Below are 22,520 nucleotides of genomic sequence, written 5' to 3' on the forward strand. Positions count from 1 at the left end.
GCTGTCTCTGCCACTCTCCTCCCTTTGCAGAACTAAGGACTGAGGTGAGACAGCAGAAAGAACTTTCCGGTTGAGAGGTTTAGAAGAAATGCTAGATTCTCAAATGTGGGGATAGAGACTGTCTCTCTAGATGCTGCTGTTTTATCAACCAGGTTGTGGGGAGGGAGTGAAGACCACTCCCTTGTCTCTTTCTGCCCCAGGGCTCATGGGGGTCTTCTGGGTGGGCAGGATGATTCTGGGTTCTGAGTCCATTTTCTAGAACGGCAGATCACGGTGCTGGAGAGTGAGTGAAGCTTCTTGCAGGAGGCCATCGGGAGCCACGCACTGAGGCCCCTGGTCGGGACTTAAGTTATCAGCTTGGCAGGTCTGAGAGTGGGATGGCTGGGCTGAATGTTCACTGCAGACTTGGTTTGGGGAACATGAGAGGGCCCTGGGGAGGGACTAATGACGATGACTAGCAAGTAGGGTGACCACTATGTTACATGAGTCTACAAGGTCATTGGATTGTGGTTACTAAGAGCAATGGTTCTTGACATTGGCTGAAAAATAACCTGGGAATTTCAAAACAAATACTGTTGCCTGAGCCTCTATTACAAGTCACTTAAGTCAGGCTACTGGGGTGGGGTCCAAGTTTCACCAGTATCTTTTGAAGTTAGTGAAGGGATTCTAGGGAGCGGCTCCAGCTGAGAACCACTGGTCTAGGATGTGGTCTTAGGGATCCAGAAAGGAAGAATGCTGTGATCGATTAGTAATGCCTGCTGTGGCGGCCAGTGAAGGGAGTGGAGGCATAGGATGCCCTCTGTCGTTGGTGCTCACCTGTGGCTTCATGGTTTGCTGAGTACTTGCACACTCATCATCTGAACAGCATTGAAAGTGAGGGAATGCCACTCTTGTCATTTCACATATAAAAAAACAGGATCAGATCCTCTATCAACACCATCCTAGGCTGGAGAAGACCTCAGAGGTACCCTGTCTCTTGCCTGAAGGACTGAGTGGAGAGTGGGGGCAGGGCTCTAGCTTAACGCACAAGTCTGGACTGGAGTAGGTGCTTGACAGTGCTGCCACCTGCCTGATCCCCCGTCCTGGCAGGTTCCAGGGGGAGATCAACCACAGGGTCAGGGTGGAAGAGGGCTCAGGGTTGCCCTGACACATTGCAGACCCCGATATCCTAATGTGAGGGCCCTCTGTGCTGCATAGCAGGAGCTGCTTTATCTTTTTCACCAGTGAAGGAACTGAGACCCAGGGAGGGGCAAGGGCCTCATCTAAGGTCACCTAGGTCATCAGGGGCGGAGCCAGGCTCAGACCCCAAAGTCCTATGATCTATCTGGTCAACACACCCATGGCAGGATGTCATCGGTCTGCAACAGGGGTGAGGGCACTGTGCCTGAAGGTGGGCAGTTTAGGGACCCGAGAAGCTTTGGAAGTATAGGGGATTCTGGACGGTCAGAGAGGGGTGAGCACTTTATAGCCTTCAGTGGCATCAGTGGACAGAGCAGTGCAGGTGGGCCTGTGGCAAATCAGGGCGGCTGGGGGAGGAGGCAGCAGAAGGGGCAGCAAGGCAGAGGCTGCTTTGCGGAGCAGATGGTGCATCATGTGGAGCCTTTTGCTTCTGCTCCTGGAAGCCCAGGATGGGCAGAGGGAAGAAATGGGGTCCCTGGAGACAGAGGAAGAGAGGGGTGGGCTCACTGTAACAGGGATGAGATCCAGGGTCCTTCCTACCCTCAGGGTGTGGAGGGAACTTCAGTGGAGCTGAAGGCCCAGATGGAGGTGCTGTGTAGGGGTCCCATCAGGGCTGGCTCTGGGGGTCAGAGGTGTGACGGAGTCGGTTCTGGTCTCTCCAGGATGACACCGAGCTGAGGGTGCCCTTGGAGTTGCCGTGGCCTGGGTTTCCTCTGCTGCTGAGCTGTTTCCATCTTCCCCACCCCCAGGATCACGTTTCATGCCCACTTCCCACGCACACACACCAAAACTGAACCTCAGGAAGGGAAAGTGATGGAGCCTGGGCCAGGTCATTGACTCCAAACATTCCTCCTGGAGGGTTCCTGCCTTCCAGAACAGTTCATTCTGGACCCCCAGATCCAGCTGGTGTGAGGACAAAGGCCTGGTCATGTGCATGCAGAGAACAAGGTGTGTTTCTAAGTCAGGGAGTTCCTCAGGCTACAGTGTCATAAGAGCTGGCCTACAGGCCTGGGGCTGAGCTTTTCACAGCCTTCCAGGAGGGAACCAACAGGCCTGGGCCTCAGACATGTCCATGTTTCTGTCCAAGGGGAACAAGCAGCTCCTGGGCCAGGCTGCATCATCCCAGTAGAAGAACATGATGGCCCTGCGGAGGGAGGCCCAAGTCCTGGAAGATCAGGAGCCCTGTAGTGCTCTCTAGCTGGGTTCCCTGACTAAAGGGCCAGTCCAGGGCCCAGGACACTTTAAATGGGCACCCAGAGTGGGAAGGGGATGACTAGGGGGCCTGCCTAACACCTTTCAGCCAGTCTCTGAGGCTGCAGGCAGGAACTGGATGATAGGAGGTTAACCACCGGGGGGTGATGGAGACGCTGGGGCAGCTCTTAGCCTGGAGTCTGGTTTAGAGACAGCCTAGAGACTACTGGCCGGCTCTACTGCACAGGATGGCTTGTGTCAGAGGGAGCCTGGAGTGGAGCTGAGGGGCAAGGGCCGGGCTTAGATGGATCCTGAGGGCACAGAGGCTGTGGTTGGCCATATCAGTGGAAGAAGAGTATAGAGAGGAGCCATCATGTATTCCTTTCCTCAGATGCAGATAGTGAAGGCCTTTGATACTTGGCAAGTGCCCCTTGCTTTCTGAGACCCTGTCTCTGCTCCCCTACCCACCTGACTCATCTCCTCCTCCCAGACCAATGACAGGGACTGAATCATCTTCACCTGTGTACTCCTGTGCCTGGCACACCATTTGTGCTCAGCACAAGTGGGTGAACTAAATGCTCCCCAATCCCCAGCACACTCTGACTCCAGGCTGCCATGGTGGGTCCTGACAGGAGCTGGTCCTTGGTATAACCCACTGAAGGCCCTGCAGCAGGAAGGCCAGATGTACCAGCGGCCCAGCTGGGGGACTGTCAGGGGCTGAGTCAGGCTGGCTGTAGATGTGGACATTGGCACCCTTGGGACATCTCTGGAGGGCAAGAAGAGCAAAGGGGGTTCCAGATGGCATCCAGGGGTCCTGCCAAGGGGCTGAAGCCTCTTGACACTGACCTCTGCCCTGCTCCTCTTCTTCATCTGTGGAGCCTCAGCCCTTAGCCCCTTTCCTATACTTCAGGCCCGGAGTAGCAGATAGGGGTCCTAGGACAGGATTTGGAAACTGATGTTTATGGAGCCCTAGCTCCGGGCTGGGCACCTCTCTGAGGCAGGTGGTGCTGTTCCTAAGACAGACATGCTAAATCCAAGGCTACTGAGCAGTACCTGGAGCCAGGATTCCATGAGCTCTGTCTCCCAGAGCCCACACTCTTTCCACATCACCACCCTGCCTCCTGGCATGGGAACGGCCTGCCTCTGCCCACCCAGCTGCTGTGCATTCATTCCCACCCTACCCTGACCTCCCACGGGCTCCCTGCCCATTCTCTGTTGGAACTTTCATAGTATTCTGTCATCTGAAGCCTGATGTCTCTGAGTCCTTGGCACTGGGCTGGGTTCCCTTTTCACCTCCTGATTGCCATTAAGCCATCTCAGTTTTACATGCTGCCGGCTTCCTGCAGAAGCTGTGGCCCCACAGTCACTGGTCAGTCACGGTAGCCCATCCCCTCAATGTTGGGGGTCTTTAAGGCAGTACCTTGATCAAGCTCCTCTTGATCCTTGTCTCCCATGCTAGAGGCAGCCAGGGGCGGTGGCAGCCCTAGATTAGGAGGGTGGGGAGGAGGGAGCGTGGTGATGAAGAGGTGATGAGTGCTTAGTCGCTCAATCCTGTCCAACTCTGTGCAACCCCATGGACTGTAGCCCGACAGGCTCCTCTTTCCATGGAATTCTCCAGGCAAGAATACTTAAATGGGCAGCCATTTCCTTCTCCAGAGGATCTTCCTGACCTGGGGATCGAATCGGTGTCTCCTGCATTGCAGCTGGATTCTTTACCATCTGTGCCACCAGGGAAGCCCTGAAGAGGTGGTGGAGGTGGGCTAAGTGGACAGGGGTGGAAGAGGTTTTGGAAGGAATGGAGCTGAGGTAGACTGGAGTGGGCAGTTTATCTTGAGAAGCTGTCTGGGCTCTGGGAGCAGAAGCATCAAAATGAAATCCTAGATCAGCAAGAAGAATCTGGAGATACAAGAAGGAGACAGCCTGGCCATGCAAGTTGGTGCTTCTGGTCCCTGTCGTTTGCCTAGATTGGTGTGGTGGCCAGTCCATCCAGCTGAGGATGGCCGCCACCTCTGCCACCACCGTGACAAGGGTATGTTTAGTTTTCCTGAGCGTCTTCTGAGGAGACTCGGGAGACCTCATGTCTCACCACTTGACCTTGGAAAAGTTCTGCTTCCTCTCTGACCGCCGCCCTTCAAGCCATCCAGGACCCTGGCTCCCTATCATGCGTGGGTTATCTTGCCCAGCAGTGAAGACTGTTTCTCCTCTGGCTTACTCACCTGCTGCCTCTCAGGGCTGGAGATCCTTGGGGCCCATAGCCTAACCCCACTGGCCCAAATCTCATCAGCTGAGGGCTTATCAACACCACTTGAAGAGACGGGACATTTTCAAGTCTGAGAGTCTCTCTATAATAGTCTAGCTATTCCTGTCCCACCGTTCCAGACTGAATACAGTCACTGTGCACTGCCAGTGCTGGTGGAAGAGGGAGAAAGAGCCACCCAGAAAGGAAGAAGAGGCCGCAGAGCAGGTCGCTGAGAAGCGCAGAGGAGCCAGGGGTTCCTTCCATTAGGAGAAACAGGAAATAAATTTATGCTCTAAGCACTAGCTCCTCTCATCTGGTCCTGACTCTTTCGTTTGTTTGAAGAGCTCATAGATAGCCTTGGAATCCAGCCAAAGCAGGAAAGAGGGGCCTCCAGGTTGTCATAGAAAATCCTCGAAGCAAATAAGAGGTGGATGAATCATGGCTTTGACTGCCCATAGGACGGATGGGACAGGGTAGATGGTGGGAAGATTCCTGTCTGACTCCCCACCCACCCCCCACCCCCAGTCCCCACATTTCAAGTCAGCAAATAGAGCATCAGGCAAGGGGCCCTGTGCAGGCTGAGGCAGGTTTGCAAAGGAGGGCTGGTGGGGACACCGCACCCTCTGGAGCCAGAAAGATTGGGGTGTTCTCTCTGCACGTCCTCAGCTGGCAGGTCAGCCCAGGCGCAGCGTTCCCTCTGACACCCTTTCCTCCACAGTCACAGGTGGTGGCGGTTGGGTACCACCCTTTGAGGATCCTTTGCAGTTTCTCGGAGGCCCTAAGAGCACTTGATTATTTGCCCTCTGCTTGAAAGAGTTAAGTGGTGAGAGTGTGAGCGGTCCATAGTCCACGATCCAGCAGGATTTCAAATAAGATGCTAAGGCTGCCAGCTTCTAATTGGGCCAAAATGGGAGTAATGATCATTGACTGCCTTTATTGTTTCAAAAAAGAAAGGGACCATTTAACAGTAGGAGGCACACGCTCTCAGAACAAGATCGGCCCTTGAGTTTAAACAGTCAGCCGCACAAGAAACTTATTGCACCATATTTATCTTTCTCCCTTAGCTCCAGACCAGTGAAAACTGCTTCAGCATTTATTGTACAGCCTCTTCCTATCTCAGCCCCTCATCCAAATGATGAGCGTAAAAGCACTCTGTCAATGACACGACACTGAGAAAATCATCGAAAGGAACAATAAAGGGAAAGTCTGTAGAAAAAAGGCATGAGCTGCAGGATGAAAGGAGTGGTGACAATGATGATCCTGCAGAAGGAATGTGGCGAGAGGGGAAGGGAGGAGTGGGCTGCTGGTTCACCCTGCAGGGCTGCGCCCACGCCAAGAACCTTGTCCCCTATGCCTGCCTCCTCTTCTGCAAAAATGAAAATAATAATAACCACCTCCTGTTATTGGAGTGGCTGAGACATGAAAATGCCAGGCCCATAATAAATGCCAGCTGTTATTGTTATTATTACTGTTATTAGGAACAATGATAGCTAGGAAACCACCGATGACTTTTAGAGGTTCACTGGGACCCCGATCCTGATTTGATTTCCCAGCAACAAGTCCTTTCTTTGGCGTTTCCTCAAGATTGGTGTGACGCTAGTGTAAAGAACCCGCTTGCCAATGCAGGAGATATAAGAGATGTGGGTTTGATCCCTGGGTCAGGAAGATCCCCTGGAGGAGGGCATGGCGACCCACAGTATGCTTGCCTAGAGAATCCCACGGACAGAGGAGCCTGGTGGGCTACAGTACATAGGGTCTCAAAGAGTTGGACGCAACTGAAGCGACTTAGCCACGCACACGTCAGACTGATATGTTTGAGCCTGTTTCTGAAACTGCCTCCTCCAGGGAACTAATCCAGGTCTACAGAGCCCAGGCTTCCTTCTTAGTCTCAGCCCACCAGAATGGAGCTTTTGCCCCTGGGCTTTTTCCTGAACCAAACCCCAGGAGTTTCCTCCTAAAACTCTGCCTTTCTCCTAACATGTAGATGTTGCTAAGTTTGTGGTTTACTTGAAACAGGATTGCTACATTTCCCCCAGGGCTGTCTCAGTGCTGGAGCTATCTTCTCCAGGGTCCCTGGTGGGCAGAGCCTGGGAGGTCCATATCTCCCTGTGCAGTGATCAGGACAGAACTGTCTCCAGTGAACTTGCTGTTTTTGATGATGGTGGGAAGACACCTGCAGAGTCCTGCCCACTGAACTCTGAAGGCTACTACCCCGCACCACACCCCTTGCTGCAGCTCAGCCCACCTCTCTGCCCCACTGAAGACCTGTCTTTGACTGAACTGGGAATGGCCATCTTTCATCCCTGAGGGCCAGGTGTGCCAGAAGTCACTGCCAAAGCTGACTTCCAGTGGCGAGGGTCTCAGGGCAAGAGCAGGCAGGCAGGGCTTGGGCTAAGAACCAAGCCTGGGAATGGAAACTCCACGACACCGTGATTGACTATTCAGGGCCGGTGTCTGGAAACTGGGCTATGAGCCAGGATGGGTAAGAGGAGAATAGGCTGAAAAAAGACATCCTGAGAGGGATGAGAGGAAGGGAGAGGGTTTGGAGATGGGAGGGGGAGGGTCCACCAGTCATATTGCTGAAGTCTGCAGATTCGGAAAGTGAAGGATGGGAAGGGACAATGGGCAGGATCTGGGTGCAGGGGGGTCAGAGACAGTGGTGTGCTGGTTAAAGCTTAATCAGCTCTTTGAAAAAAAGTGTGTATACGTAAATACACACACAAATATATACACACAAATGCATATATGTATATATGTATAACACATACATGTACATAAACAATATTATGTTTTAGTGATACATACAGTGTTTTTATGAGGCTTCCTGGGTGGCTCAGTAAAGAATCTGCCTGCCAATGCAGGAGATGCTGGTCTGTGGGTCAGAAGATCGCTTGGAGAAGGATATGGCAACCCATTCCAGTATCCTTGCCTGGAAAATCCCATGGACAGAGGAGACTTGCAGCCTACAGGTCATGGGATCACAAAAGAGTCGGACACCACTTAGCAACTGAACAACAGCAACGAGGTGTATAACATGCAATTTATAAATAATAATAAAATATTCAATACTCTTCATTATAAACTATAAAACCTCCTGGATCTCATGAAATACTTTCAGTTGATTTTGCCTAAGCTCTTGCCTAACTGCCAGCCTGTTAACCACAACTTACCAACAAGTACAGTTCCGACAGGAACATTAGTTGGTTCATATTTTCCTGCTAATGATTAAGATTAAAGTGGAACAAGGAACATGGTTTTAAAGCTTTCCTTGCTGCCCAGTGATGTGAATGGCTGAATCAAGGAGAAGGTTTTGAATCCTGGAAGATAATTTAGTTGTTTGTTTGTTTGTTTTTTTGCTATCCATAATGTAATGGTTATGAACATGACACACTTTTAAGTTTAATCTGCATAACATTTTTACCATCACTTCATTAAACTTAGACCAGAGCCATCCAATGCAAGCCAGACACATAGTGTAAAACCTTCTGGCAGCCACACTAGAAAAATAGCTGAAATTCTAATAATGTATTTACTTAACCTGATATATGCAAAATATAATCATTTCAACATGTAACCAATATAAGAGTGATTAGTGATATATTTGATATTCTTTTTTCATAATAAGTCTTCAAAATACAATGTGTATTTTACATATACAACATTTTGAAATGTGAACCACCCACATTTCAAGTGCTCAGTAGTCACATGGGGCTAGAGGCAACTGTGGTAGACAGTATAGTTCTAGACAATTAACAAAACAATCAAATTTGTACGCACATGCATTGATATATATAAGGATGTGCATATATGCACACATATATGTAGTGTGTATATATAGATATAGAATCACTTTTTATATCCCTAAAACAAATATAATGTTATATGTCACAGATATTTCAACTTAAAATACAAAATATAAAAACCAGTAAACTAAGCTCTGATTGGCCATGTTCGATGATCCCTTTGGTGTGACTCCTGCCACAGAGGTGGTTTCAAGCTGCCAACATGATGTCAGTGATCTCAGAGCTGCAGAAACATGCAACAGCTCATCATTGTACAGTATAGGATTGGCAAAAAAATTCCTTTGGTTTTTAAGTAAAAATAAAGGACACATTTTTTATTTTCACCAAGACCTTTATTGAACAACATATTCATCATTTTGTTCCATTACCTTCTACCATTTTTCAGTTAACTTCATAATTCCATTTTCCCAAAACTTCTTATCTTTTTGAGTGAAGAGTGATTCTGTGCCTTTTACAATCTTCCAAGGAATTGAAAATTTTTTACATTAAGAGAATTTCATAAAGACAAAAGTAAATGAAAATCTGAAGGTGCGATGTTTGGTGAATACAGTGAATGAATCAGAACTTCTCAGCCAACCTGTAACAGTTTATGTCTGGTCATCAAAGAAACATACGGTCTTGCATTATCTTGATGGAAGATAATGCATTGTCTGTTGACTAATTCCTGACATTTTTTTGTAGAGTGCTGCCTTCAATTGGTCTAATTGGAAACAGTACTTGTTGGAATTAATCATTTGGTTTTCCAGAAGGAGCTCATAATAGAGGATTCCCTTCCAAAGGCACCATATACACAACATCACCTTCATTGGATGAAGACCAGCCATTGGTGTGGTTGGTGGTGGTTCAGTAGATAACTACCTGCGGAAATATGGTCAAGAAGTTTTTCTTTTTTTACCTTATGTATGTGGGGCCCAAACATCAAAGAGATTAACATTAGCTGGTGCAAATGATTTTCAACACTTGATTTGGATATTTTGAGTATATCAGCTATCTCCCGAATGATATAATGTTGATTGTTCTCAGTTAATGTCTCGATTTGATTGCTATCAACTTCAACTGGTCTACTTGACAATGGAGCATCATCCTGTGAGAAATCCCCAGCATGAAACTTCCCAAAATACTTTTGAAATGCCCAATCAGTCGCAGCATCTTCTTCATACACTGTACAAATGTGGTTTTTTTGCGTGTGTGTTTCGGTTACATTTTTACCTTTCTTGAAATAATAAGGCATAATACACCAAAAATGTTGCTTTTGTCTTCCATCTTCAAAGTTAAAATGGCTACATAAAAAAATTCACCAAGTTTGATAATCCTTTTAAACGCACACTGATATGACAGCTGTCACAAAACAATCTAATAAAATTATTTTGAATGAAGTTAAGGACAACTAAGCGTTACTTAGAGCCATTTTATGGAAAAATTTGAACAAAATTTTTGGCTAACCCAGTATTTCCACTCTACAGATTGCATAGATGTAAATAACCTCAAGAGCTTAGAGAGTAGTAAAATAGTTAGGAAGTTATCAGTTTTAAGCCTTTTTTACTTTTGTTTTTGATTTAATTTATTTAATTGCAAGTATATATAATTTAAATTGAATTATAGCTGTGTTTGAAAACCAGCTCACAAAGCTCTTGAAAATTTATCCATTGGCTGTTATAAGCCAGTAGAACTTGGTCCAGCCTAACACTAGTCAGAGACCAGAACAAAGGGAGCTTTCAAATGGGACATGTGAGTTTTTAGCAGGGATCAAAATGAGATTTTTCTTTGTTAAACAAAACAGACATTTATTGATTAATTTTATGAATCACCTTGACTGGGTCACAAAGTGCCCAGACATTTGGTCAAACATTAATCCTGGCTTGTTGTGAGGGCGTCTCTAGATGAGATTTACCTTTGAATCTTTGGTAGGCTGAGTAAAGCAGATGTTCTTCCCAATGTGGGTGGGCCTCATCCAATCAGCAGAAGACCCAAATAGAAGAAAAATGATTAGTAAGAAAAAAACTTGATTATATCAGCTGGAACACTGATCTTTCTAGGACTGGAATTCACGCCATGAGTTTCGCTAGATCTTAGACTGTCAGAGACTGGAACTATACCACTGGCTCTCCTTAATCTCCAGCTTGGCAACTGCAGATCTTGGGACATGTCAGTCTCTGTATTGATGTGAGCTAATGCTATTCACATACGCAGATAGCTGGTGCAGGGTGGGAGCGGCGGTGAGGAATAGAATGAACACAATAGGGCTCTGGCCCTCAGAAGTCTTGTGATCTAAGGGTTGCGCAGAGACCTACAGAAACAATAACAAGTCAAGTGGCTCCAAGGGTTGTGGACTCCAAAGGTGGAGAGTTAAAAGCACATTTGCTTCTTTCTCTAGGTCGCCGCCTCATTTTGCCCTCATTGGCCTTATCTGTTAAATCAGAGGACTGGGCTGAGTGAATGGTTCCATTCCAGCTTCCAGAATGAGTCTTCTTGCATGATGAGTGGGAGTGGTGGCTCCCTGGATGAAGTGGCATTTGTGTTACCTTGAAAAATGCCTTTCTCAATGCAAAGGGATGTGGAATAAGGAAATCCTAGGTATCAGGAACAGCTAAGGCAAAAATAGAGGGGCAGGAACAGGAAGAACCCTTTGGAAGGAGGCAAGTGACCTGGTGTGATGGCAGAATGAGGAAGGAAGACCAAAGAGGGTAAGTACCAGGGTGTTAGGGGTGGAAGCGTTCTTAGGGTTTATCCAGAGAGCTACTAGATGAGGAACCTAAGGCTTAGAGTGGGTAAATAACTTGCCTAAGGTCACACAGCTAGTAGATGGGAAATCAGATCCATGTGAAAGGATATAGATAAGGATATATGTAATTAATGCATTCATGTCCATATTCACCCATTTGTATAATTATCCCACTTAGCACTTATTTCCAGATGCTTGAGTGTAGGATAATCATTGATGAAAACAAACCTAAAATCTTTCTCTTTGTACAAAGATGCTTGGGTTCAGAATTCTCAAAAAGGCATCCTCAGTAAAGGCCATGGAAAATGGAGAGAATACTATAAAATGCCTATGAAAAAACAGTGAAAACTCCTGACAGAATTTCTAGCTTGCATTAGCCTCTGAGAGAGGGCCCAGGTATTCGGACACGTCAGTTTTGCATCTACTGTCATGGTAGGGAGATCCCAGAAACTTCTCTTCGTATCCTAGCCCATGGCTCAGTGACCCTGAAGGATCAAGCCAAATACGTCAACAAGTTCCACCATCTGGAGATTTCTTGAGAGCTCCAGGCAGCCTCCCTGGGCACCCAGGTAGCACCGATCACTGAGCCAAAGACTAGGTTTCCAAAACCTCTCTAGGCTGGTAATCTAGGAGCTGGCAGAGACCACCTTGCTCCTGCAAAGATATCCAGGCTTTGGTCTGCAACAACTGGCAGGCCAGGCTCAAATGGAGTATTCTTGGACTCCTCAGAGCCCCAAGTAAGAATGATGCTGCAGACAGCACTCTAGCTCCTGTCTATGGTCTGCCCCTTTCCCTTCCTACCCCTGGCTCTGTCCTCACTGCAAGGACCCCATGTAAATCCCAGCCTACATTTCCAAGCTCCAGTTGGAGCTGCAGGCAACCTGGAGGAGTGCCCACCAGCAAGGCAGTCTGTGCTCTGAGGATGGTGCTGGGAAGAGGCCCACTCAGGCTGGGGTTATAGGGCAGGGAATTCCAAGGTCTTGGTTACTTAAGCTGATCTAGAAGGGGAGTGTGACTTCAGCTGAACTTGTCCCTGTGGGCTTGCAGACTCCTTGCTCTGTGGGGAGAGGGTGGCTGGAAGGGGCCAGAGCAGGGCCTGCCAAAGTGAGGTCCAGAGCAGGAGCTCTTCATGTCCAAGTGTACGGTGCTGGACATAGGACTCACATTCGTGACACCAACTGGAGCAGAACTAGGAACCTGGACCAAGCTCTGGATGTTGAAGACCAGGAGACTGGAGCAGACCAGGGGTTGATGCTGAGCCCATCAAGGAGATGGGAAATAAGTACAGAGAGAACACTGAAGGTAGAAATAATGATAAGAGCTCCTGGAGGAGGGCATGGCAACCCACTCCAGTATTCTTGCCTGGAGAATCCCATGGACAGAAGAGTCTGGTGGGCTACGGTCCATAGGGTTGCAAAGAGTTGGATATGACTGAGGTGACTTAGCACATAGCACACAACAATAAGAGCTATTGTCTATTGAGGGCTTCTTGTGCGCCAGACGATGGGCTAGGATCTTTTAAGGATATTTCCTTATTCAGTCCTCAACAGCAGAACCATTATCACCCCTGTGGTATATAAATAAACAGGGCTGGAGAGATGGCTTTTGGCCACCAGCTAGAAGCAACCCCCACACTCTCGTACCCTGATGAGGTACAGAATGCTCGAGTGGGGACAAGAAACTCACTGTCCCCATCTTGAGTCTGCTGCAGGGCCTGAGTCTGTCTTCAGGAGCCAGGTCTGAGAGCGTGGCACTGGAGAGGCATTTCAGAGCAGGGGAGGACCCCATATGGGACCAATGATACGGGGCTGGGAGGGCAAAGGGTGAGGTGGCAGCCAGCCCTGTGGACTGGCAGGGCTGCCAGACGCAGTCAAGACCATGCAAGGCTCGTAATGCCCATGTGATTAAGGCCGCCCTGAGGGCTGGCCAGCCTGGTCATGGTTGTGAGCCTCGTGCCCTGGGGAGGTGGCAGATGCCTTAAGATGAGTAGCTTTTTAGGAATTTCTTCTGAGGCCAGGCAGAGTGCTTCTCAGCATCTTTTCATCGTCTCAGCATCTCTAGATAGGTGCCACCTGTCTCAGGTGGGGATGGGCTTTGGAGCCTCAGCTATCTCCATCCTCTCTGAAAAACACCTGGGCTGACCTGCCCACAGCCCGTTGTTTTGACTGCCTGGTCAGAAGCTGCCACTTGCTACACTTACCCTCTAAGGGCTGTAATTTGGCTTTCTAAGCGCTTATTTGTGGTTTCCAGACACTCAGTGGTGTAATTACAGAAATGGACTCTCCACCTCATTGACTCTGGGTCAGGTGTACCTGTTGGCCTGTGTTCACAGCTGGATGTTCTGAGAAGGTAAAGCAGTCCAGTTATGGCTCTGGCCCTGTCTCTCCTAACTGCTCCCCAGGGAGCTCCTCACTTGGTGAGAGTTGAGCCTCAGGAGCAGAGAGCAAGGCCTGGCTATATGGCTGGAGAATGGATATAGGAAGCCAGGAAACAGGGGGGGGAGTCTCTTCCTGTTCCAAAGCAGAGATGGCTGGCAGCTAGTGCTGCTGGCACATAGAGTCATTTCAGGCCCTTTTGTGGTTCTGGTGCTGTTTTAAAGTATATTAAAAAAGATGTCACTCATTAGTCAACAAAGTTGCCTTATAATATAAATATATTAAGCAAGCTAATTTTTAAAAAAATATTAAAGAATATAACAGTACAAGCAGTTTGGAAACGTGGGCAAAATCCTGAGGGTGGCACTTGAATGACTATGGTTTGGGAAATTCTTAAGAAGTTGTATCCATACTGTGCTCAGGCACTCAGTTGTATGTGATCCCATGAACTGTAGCCCACCAGACTCCTCTGTCCATGGAATTTTCCAGGCAAGAATACTGGAGTGGGTTACCATTTCTTTTATTAGAGAGGAGCAAAGAGGCACAGGCAGAAAGGCCAGAAGCCTCAGCCCAGGGCTGGCTTGGCCAAGGGTGCCGAGGCCAGCTCCTGAGGCGGTGAGAAGTGAAGTCTTGCACAGGCTGCCACAGTGCAGATAGCTTGGGAGGTGACCAGGTAATTCTTCCTGGGAGTTAGTGTCCTCTGAATCGCAGAGAGGGTGACTGAGAAATGACCTCCAATATAAAAATATTTTGCCAAAGGGAGAGAAGAATTGATCTTCTTTAGTGTAGCTCCATAGAACAGAACAGGATGTTGGAAGGAGACTGATTTCAGCTCACAGTGAGGAAGAACTCTCTTCTAGTGAGACCTGTCAGAAATGGGCTGGTGGATCTGGGGAGAGGATATCACCCTCCCTGACCTCCAGTGGGGCTGGGGAAGGGTGCCCTCTTTGGTCCCTCCCAGCAAGTTCAAGACGACCCTCCGACAAGGGAGGTGGAAGATCCCCAAGGTTCTCAGAAGCAGCCTGAAGACCCAGTGGGCAGGGTGGCTCCTTGGCCGTCCTTTCCCCGTGGCCAAGGGGAGATGCTTGGCAGGCCGATTGAAGGCGAGTTCTGGCAGCTGGGAGTAGATGAAAGAGAACAGGGAGATAGAAACTCTGCAGCCTGATAGAAGGTGCTCTCTGCCTCAGCCCTCAGGAGAGCTTTTTTTTTTAACTTTTAATTTTGTATTGGGGTATAGTTGGTTAACCATAGCTGCTAGTATAGGTGAACAGCAAGGGGACTCAGTCATACATATACATGTATTCATTCTCCCCCAACCCCCCTCCCAAGCTCTCAGGAGATTTTTGGATGCAGATCCTGCAATCAGACTCGTCAGGATTTCTGTTCATGGAAAACAACCGCAGCCTGGATCTGAGTGTGTCAACTTGAAGCACGTGGCCAACCTGCTGCCAGCCTGAGGCCCTGCTGGAATCAGGTATAGAGCGAGGCAGGTAATTGATGGAGCTGACTCACCAGGTGGGGCCCAGTGGTACCATGAACCTGATGTATGGGAGTTAGGATATGCATGCTGTGCTGGCTTCTTCAGGGAGCAAACCCAAGACAACACCTACTCTCCTGTCCACTGCTCTCAGGGCTGCCCCCATCCACAGGGAAACTGTGGCCCAGCTTCTCAGTTATCTGTAGGGATGCGGGGAGGACACAGGCCGTGGGAATACTCACCAGGGTGCAGGTCAAGGGGAGGGCATGATTCCGGAGCGCCCAGAGCTATGTAAGCTTGCACTCCCAGCTGAGGTCATTATGAGATAGACCTATTGGTCATGCCCCGGTTCTCCTCCAGGACTGGACCTCTGTCCCAATTCTAACACAAAGGTGTTCTCTGTTCTCACCAACTAGGAAGGCTATGGGGCTTTGGGCAGATGTACGGAGCCCGTGCTATTTGAGGAAAGCCCTCTGGGGACTGTCTGGGGAAAGGATGAGGCTGGTGTCCTCTCAAGGAGCTAGTGACTGCCTCTTTCTCAAGCAGCTGAACCATGGGAAATGTCAGCATCTGTCCACCAGGTCAGCATCCTCAGGGAGGCAGTAATCAAGCTCATCTACCAGGGAAGACACATTTCTTACCAGATGGCAGAGCCTCTTCCCTAAGAACCATCATCTTCCCTTTCTTGGTCTCACCAGCATGAAGACCTGGAGCTGGCGGGTGATAAGGGGAGATCCCAAGATGGACAAAGGGAACAAGGGGCCAAGTTAACCGAGCTGATGAGGAGCCAATCCTCTCAAAAAGACGGGAAGACAGCCTGGCAAGAAGGGGTGATCTTCACCAAGCAGCCTGAGCCCACCCCAAGAGGCCAGGCCCCAGGGTGGAGCAGGCATGGCTTGATGGCTCACTCTCATCAAAAAGGAAGCCAAGACTGGGCCTGTTTCAGCCCTGGTTTTCTCTGCCCTCAGCCAGTGGGCGGACTCCTGCACCTGTCAGTCCGCATCAGGCATGGTCCCTGCTGAGCCCTGGGCAATTCAATAAGGAGAGGTTGGAGGAAAGATCAGTCTGGAGGAAGCTGGACTTAGGGACCTAATCCCTACTAAACTCCAAGCTGAGAGCAGTGGATGAAATGTGTACAGACCCTGGGGCAGAAAAACGCACCCACAGAGGACTGTCTGTAGGTGGGGAATGTAACCTAGTCCAGGGCCAGTTGTGTATTAACACAACTAGTGGAATGGACAAGTAACTGAGCTGACCAGTGAGCCTGGGCAGTGGGCAGATTTTGGCTGGGAGCCATGAGGAGCAGAATTCAGGAAGAGAGAGGGCCAGGCAGGGCGGGGTGGAGGAGGCAGGGAAGATGTCTTATAGCTGGGGGAGGATAACCTGGATGTGGAGGATACAGGGTAGAGTCCCTTGGCCACAGCAGAATTTGAATAGCGATGGGATGTCTGTTTCCTGTTGCAACTGTAACAAATTGCCAAAACCATTTTGGCAATTTTTAATTTCACAGTTCTAGAGATCAGGGTATCTGAATGAATATCACCAGGCCAAAACCTGAGTTAAATTCACCTATTCCAGTTCATCTTAGTTCACTGATTCCTAAAATGTCAGTGTTCCCTCTTGCCATTTCCTGTTTGGCCACTTCCAATTTACCTTGATTCATGGACCTAACATTCCAGGTTCCTATACAATATTGTTCTTTACAGCATCAGACAATTGGGAGTTGTTTCTGCTTTGGCTCAGCCTCTTCACTCTTCCTGGAGCTATTTCTCTGCTCTCCTCCAGTTGCATGTTGGGCACCTACGACCTGGGGGGGTCATCGTTCAGTGTCATATCTTTTTGCCTTTTCATACTGTTCATGAGGTTCTCAAAGCAAGGATGCTGAAGTGGTTTGTCATTCCCTTCTCCAGGGGACCATGTTTTATCAGAACTCTCCACTATGACCTGTCTATCTTGGGCTAAAATCAGGGTATTGGAAGGGCTGCATGTCTCCTGGAGGTTTGAGGAGAGACTCTGTTTCTTTTTCGCAAAGGCAGCCACAGTCCTTGGCTCATGGCCCCCACTCCCTTCTTCAGAGTTGGCAACAGTATTCAAGTTCTCACTTGACATCACTCTGACCTCTTCCCTCTCCTGCCTCCTTCCTTCACATTTAAGGGCCTTTGGGATTACATTGGACCCACCTAGATAATTTAGGATAGTTGTTTGTCATTGTTTAGTCACTAAGTCGTGTCCGACTCTTTGTGACGCCACGAACTCCAGAACGCCAGGCTTCCCTGTCCTTCACTGTCTTCTGCAGTTTGCTCAAACTCCTGTCCATTGAGTCAGTGTTGCCATCCAACTGTCTCATCCTCTGTCACCCCCTTCTCCTCCTGCCCTCAATCTTTTCAGCATCAGAGTCTTTTCCAGTGAGTCAGCTCTTCACATTAAGTGGCCAAATATTGGAGCTTCAGCTTCATCATCAGTCCTTCCAGTGAATATTCAGGGTTGATTTCCTTTAGGATTGACTGGTTTGATCCCTTGCTCTCCAAGAGACTCTCAAGAGTCTTCTCCAGCACCACAACTTGAAAGCATCAATTCTTTGGCACCAATTTTAAGGTCAGCTGATCAACAACCTTAATTCCTCCTGCACCTTAATTTACCTTTTCCATGTAGGTCACCATATTCACAGGTTCTGGGGATTCGGGCATGGACAGCTTCGGGTGCCATTGATCTGCCCACCATAGATAGTAGGAGGGATGATGAGGAAAGGGGACCCAGAGGAATGTGGAGGTGAGTTTAAGGCCAACAAGAAGCTGCTTTATGTTCTTAAGCAAAAGAAGGCCATGCTTCATCGAGGAACTGGGGCTAACCTCTGTTCAAAGGGTTATCCTGAGATCATTTTCCAGACTCAGAACAATGGAGTTGCGTTCTGGCTGATGGCTTGCAGACCATAATGTGTTATTGTTCTCTGCTGATGGCAGTATGCCAACCTGAAGGAGGCCATGGCTGGCGCCAGAGTGAGGGGGCTTAGCCCTAGGGGATGCCCAGGTCAGCTGGCGGCTGGAGGCTTCCCAAGAGGCTGGATAGATCATGACATTCCGGCTGTGAGGCATGGAGAGCTGCTGAGTGTCTTCTCTGCTCTGAATGGTGAGGCTGCTCCTTCTGGGCAGGGCTGGAGGGTGAGGAGGCCGACAGGTAGGACAAGTCTTTAGGGCAGTCTCAGGAACTGGCTGGGACTCCTGGGCTGCTGAGAAAGGAAGCAGGGCATGGTGGAGGCAGGGAGAGGGTCATCATGAAAGGAGCTTTTGTTTATTCCTTGGCACATACCATGCCTGGGAATGGATCAGTGGAGAACACGGAGGCTTATAGATCCAGACAGTTGAGAAGTTCCATCTTGCTGGGGCATTGTGGTGTTGATGGCTCTAATGGTTTCTCCAGAATTTTCTCATGGGTAAGGCTTGAAGTTTAGAAGCTATGATCTAGTTAGAGAGAGGCAATGGTATGGCAGACCCGTCTCAGAGCTGGTTTGCCTGGGAGCACGTGGTTTTTTATTTAGGTGGTATGCTTTTTTCTGGGGGGCCCTGTCTGGAAGTCTTGGCTATGGAGCTTCAGGGCTGGGAGAGATGAGAAAGATGAGAAAGGAAAGGAAAAGCTGAAGGTTGAATCAAGACACCAGTCCACACATGAGGTTGTCAGACATGTCTGGGCCCTCTGGAAGAAACTCCGCTAGAGGCTTGAGAGCCTTTGTCTAGTGTCTGGTGCTAGGGAAGTAGGCAGAGGAGCAGCAGTAGGCGAGAAGGGTGGCAGCAGGCCAAGCTTCATCCCTCGGAGCATTGTGTAGAGTGATCCCGATTCACTGGAACCTTGCCCCAGGGTCCCCCCTGCTTCACCCCAGGTTCTGACAGCTCAGAGAGGACAAGGGTCTCTCCTAGGATTCACTCCCCTATCACCCCTATCACCACTAAAGGCCAGAGCTTCTCAGGGTTGCTGGAAGATGCTGAGAAAACTGACTGCCAAGTCATCTAGCAACCGTCGAAGGCCCTCTGTGATTGCTGTCCTCACAGGCTGGCTGGGGACTAGAGCCTCAGCGAAAGGCCTCCTCTTCAGGGTCAAGTCAGGGTCACAGGCCACCAACCTGAGTATCCACAATGGTGGGGACACACACCTGTCTAGGTTCCTATCTAGGCTCTGTCACTTACCATTTACTTAACTTCTGTGAGCCTCAGTTTCCTTATCTGAAAAATAGGGTTAATGAAGAATAGTCCCATCTCCTGGGGTGAATGAGGATTTAGTAAACTGATATCTCCAGAACCGTGCCTGGCACACTGTCAGTGCTCTATAAGTGTGGCTGTTGTTACTGTCTTTTCTCATGCTACAAAGTACATCCTGGGCACTGATCCAACCTATATATTGAGCTGTTTTAGGATCATGGAGGGTTCAGAGTTTCAGAGAGACAGCCTCTCTAGCAATCACCAGATACGTCTCTCCCATTTGGAAGAGACTGTCTGAGAAAGCATCTGGGTCTTTGCCTCATGTTTTGTGGGAAGTCAGGACAGAGAGAGAGAGACAGAGCCAGCACTCAGCGTAGCGCCCCTCTTAGCATGAAAGCAGGGGAGCGGGTAGCTCGGGAGTGAGGGTGTGGATGGATCCCCCCGGCTGCAGAACAGAGCTGAGACTGAATGGCCATGGGAGACTACGGGTGGGTGACTGGGGTGGGGAGCCCTGGAATGTGCTTCAGAGGATACGATTTGTCTAGAGGCAGCGGAGAGCATGGTGGTGCTCTGAACCCTGACACACAGGAGTGGCGTGTGAAGTCTCACTCGGCAGAAGTAGGGGGCGGGGAGAGGGGCAGGAGAGAAAGGGCTTCCCATCAGCCACTCCTCCTCTTCTCATCTGTGGTCAGAACCACAGCCTGTGGGACCTGGAAGCCTGGCACAGGCAAGGGCCCTGGGGAAGGGCTCCGGCGCTGACTTCAGCTGAGGCTGGTCTCGCCCTGGAAAGGTGGGTCAATGTCAGAAGTTATCAGGGCTCTGGATGAGACTGAGGTGGAAAGCAGTAACTGCATCACCCAGAAGCAGTCATTGGTCAGCACCCCCTGATACACACACCTCCTTCCACATGGGCCGGGGGACGTGGCTCTCTGAAGGGGGTCAAGACATGCAGCTTTGAGTGCGGCGTGCATGGGCTCTTTCTGGGGTGCTGGCGAGGCAGTGCAGGGCAGTGGAGCATGTCCTGGCTTGGCCCTGGCTCTGATGATAGCAGGATGACAGGTTCTGGATTAGGATCCCCCCTGCTCTGCACTCAGCTTTCTCGTCTAGGAATGGACCACTGGTAGACATCTGGGCATGGCTGGGCAGGGGGGGATTGGAGTAGGAATCAGAGTCACAAGATGCCCGCAGGCAAGTCTGGCCAAGGCTTCCCTGCGACGGCTTGTGGGAAATGAGTTTTCCTGAAGCCAAGTCAGGCAGGATTCCCTAACCCTGCCTTGGCATGGGCACTCCTGTCACCAGGCAAGTGGTGTGGGTTAACCTTCCTGGGCCTGGCAGGACTCAGGCTTGTCCTTAGAGCCTGTGTGTCCTCCATGGGCCTGTCCTGTTCATGGCTGTACCCCCTTCTGCAGCCTAGTGCGTGGCGCCCCCACGATTGCTCAAAACACATGTGCTGGATGAAGGAATGATCAAGTGACTGGTGCACGTGTTCCTGTGCTCTTTCTTTTCTCAAGTGTCCTGACACAGTGTCTCTCTTGGGAAAACTAACCTGTTTTCATGAGCCCTGGACAGTGTCTGTTGGTCCCGCGGACAGCGAGCAAGGCCAGCAGTTTGTGTGCATAGGGGATGTGAAGGAGCTGAGAATGCGTGCAGAGAGTGCAGCTGGGTTGGGAAGGTGTCCATTTGCCCCCGGGACTGTCCAGTCTCCAGGGGTGTTGCTGAAACCAGCCCCGGGAGGGGTAACATCTCCAGCCTCGGCACTGTGGCCTTTTTTTTTTCTTCCCGATCATATCATCACCATCTGCACTCATGCCCCAGTGATGGGAGCTCAACACCTTGGAGATGGAAACAAGACTCGGTCCTTGCACCTGGGCCTCCTTCCTTAGGATGAGGAAGCCATCCACCAAGCAGCTCTCATCTCCACCTCCATCTTTCCATCCCTGGGTGTCAAGTTGCTAGTATGCTGGGGGTAGAAAGAAGCAGGGGGGAGAAAAAGCCATGGGGGAGGTTAAGGGTGAGAAAAAGTTTCCCGGCATGCCTCTGACCCCATAAGGATAGAAGCCTGGTGTGAATGAATCATGTCCCCGTCTCTCCATTGTAGAGAAAGTCTGTAGACACCCAGAGGACGGAGTACACCCACACCCACGTATAAGGGACAAAGCAAAGGCCAGGAAAATGGTAAAAGCCCTTCTTTGCAATTTTAGATTCATTGATGCAGAGTTCGTAGCACAGTGTCTGGTGTACAGTAATTTTTATGAGTGTTTATTAAAAGAAAACTAAAACCTCCCTCCATGAGAAAGCAAAACCTAGAGGTTTTTCCTGCTTATCCCCTTTTTAGTCCCTCTGACTAATTAAAGTATTTGTTGGTTTCCAGCCCATAGTTTCAATCAACCAAGGGGGATTTTCAAGGACTTTGGTATGCCATTGGCAAAACACCCTTCCAATGAGGGAAGAACATTCCACAGACCTGCAGGGACCTGTCGGAGGGAGGCTGAGAGCTCTGTTGTGTGGCTCTCAACGCACAAGAGCCAATCTCTCAATCAGTCTGAGAGGTGGGGGCTGAGGCTGCTCCCCACAACCCCCTGCACGTGGGCCCCACCCTTCCTGCCAACCCTGGCCAGCTTCAAATTACCATTCCTCCTCCCGTGAGCGAAGACCCTTTTCCTGCTGCTTCTCTCAAGGCCAGCGAGGGAAGCCGAGGTGAGATGCTGGGCTTCCTGTCCGGGGTTCCAGTAATTCAAAGGTTGGATTAAGACCAAGGCACAGCACAGGGTGAGGCCATGGGCTTTTGCACCTAGGCTGAGACCCACAATTTGTGTCATGTCCAAAGGCCCCCCTTGTCACATGACCCAAATAATGGCAACAGAGTACCCTTCCACAGCTGCCAAGAGAGATCAGTTCCTTTTCTAGTAGACTTTTGCATTTCTACCTGGGCCTCTTCTCAGATGTGGGCTCCGGAGAGTCCTAGAGAGGCAGGGTGGCACCCACAGCATCACAAGGCAGCCGCCACCAGAGGTGGTCACGTGGAGAGGGAGGGAGGATCCTCCTCATCCCACTGTCCACAGAGGGGCTGTCTCCTTTCTGCCACTACAGTTCTGAAAATTCTGAATCTGAGATCAAAGCTGGGACCCAGAGTTCCCGCTGACTTTGGGTGGAGGCAGAATTCTTCCCTCAGTTCCTCCCCGAGGCTAGGGCTTTGTAAGGAGTTGTGCGGGCTGGCTCTGGGCTCCGTCCGCCCTTCCCCATCTTGCTGGATCTGGCTCCATGCACTCTCGGATGAGGCTGCCAACCGTCATCCAATGAATAGATGACTCATGAGTCAACCATTGTTCCCCACTCTTTGTGCT

This window comes from Capra hircus, chromosome 5 (genome assembly GCF_001704415.2).
Source record: "Capra hircus breed San Clemente chromosome 5, ASM170441v1, whole genome shotgun sequence".
NCBI classification, from domain to species: domain Eukaryota; kingdom Metazoa; phylum Chordata; class Mammalia; order Artiodactyla; family Bovidae; genus Capra; species Capra hircus.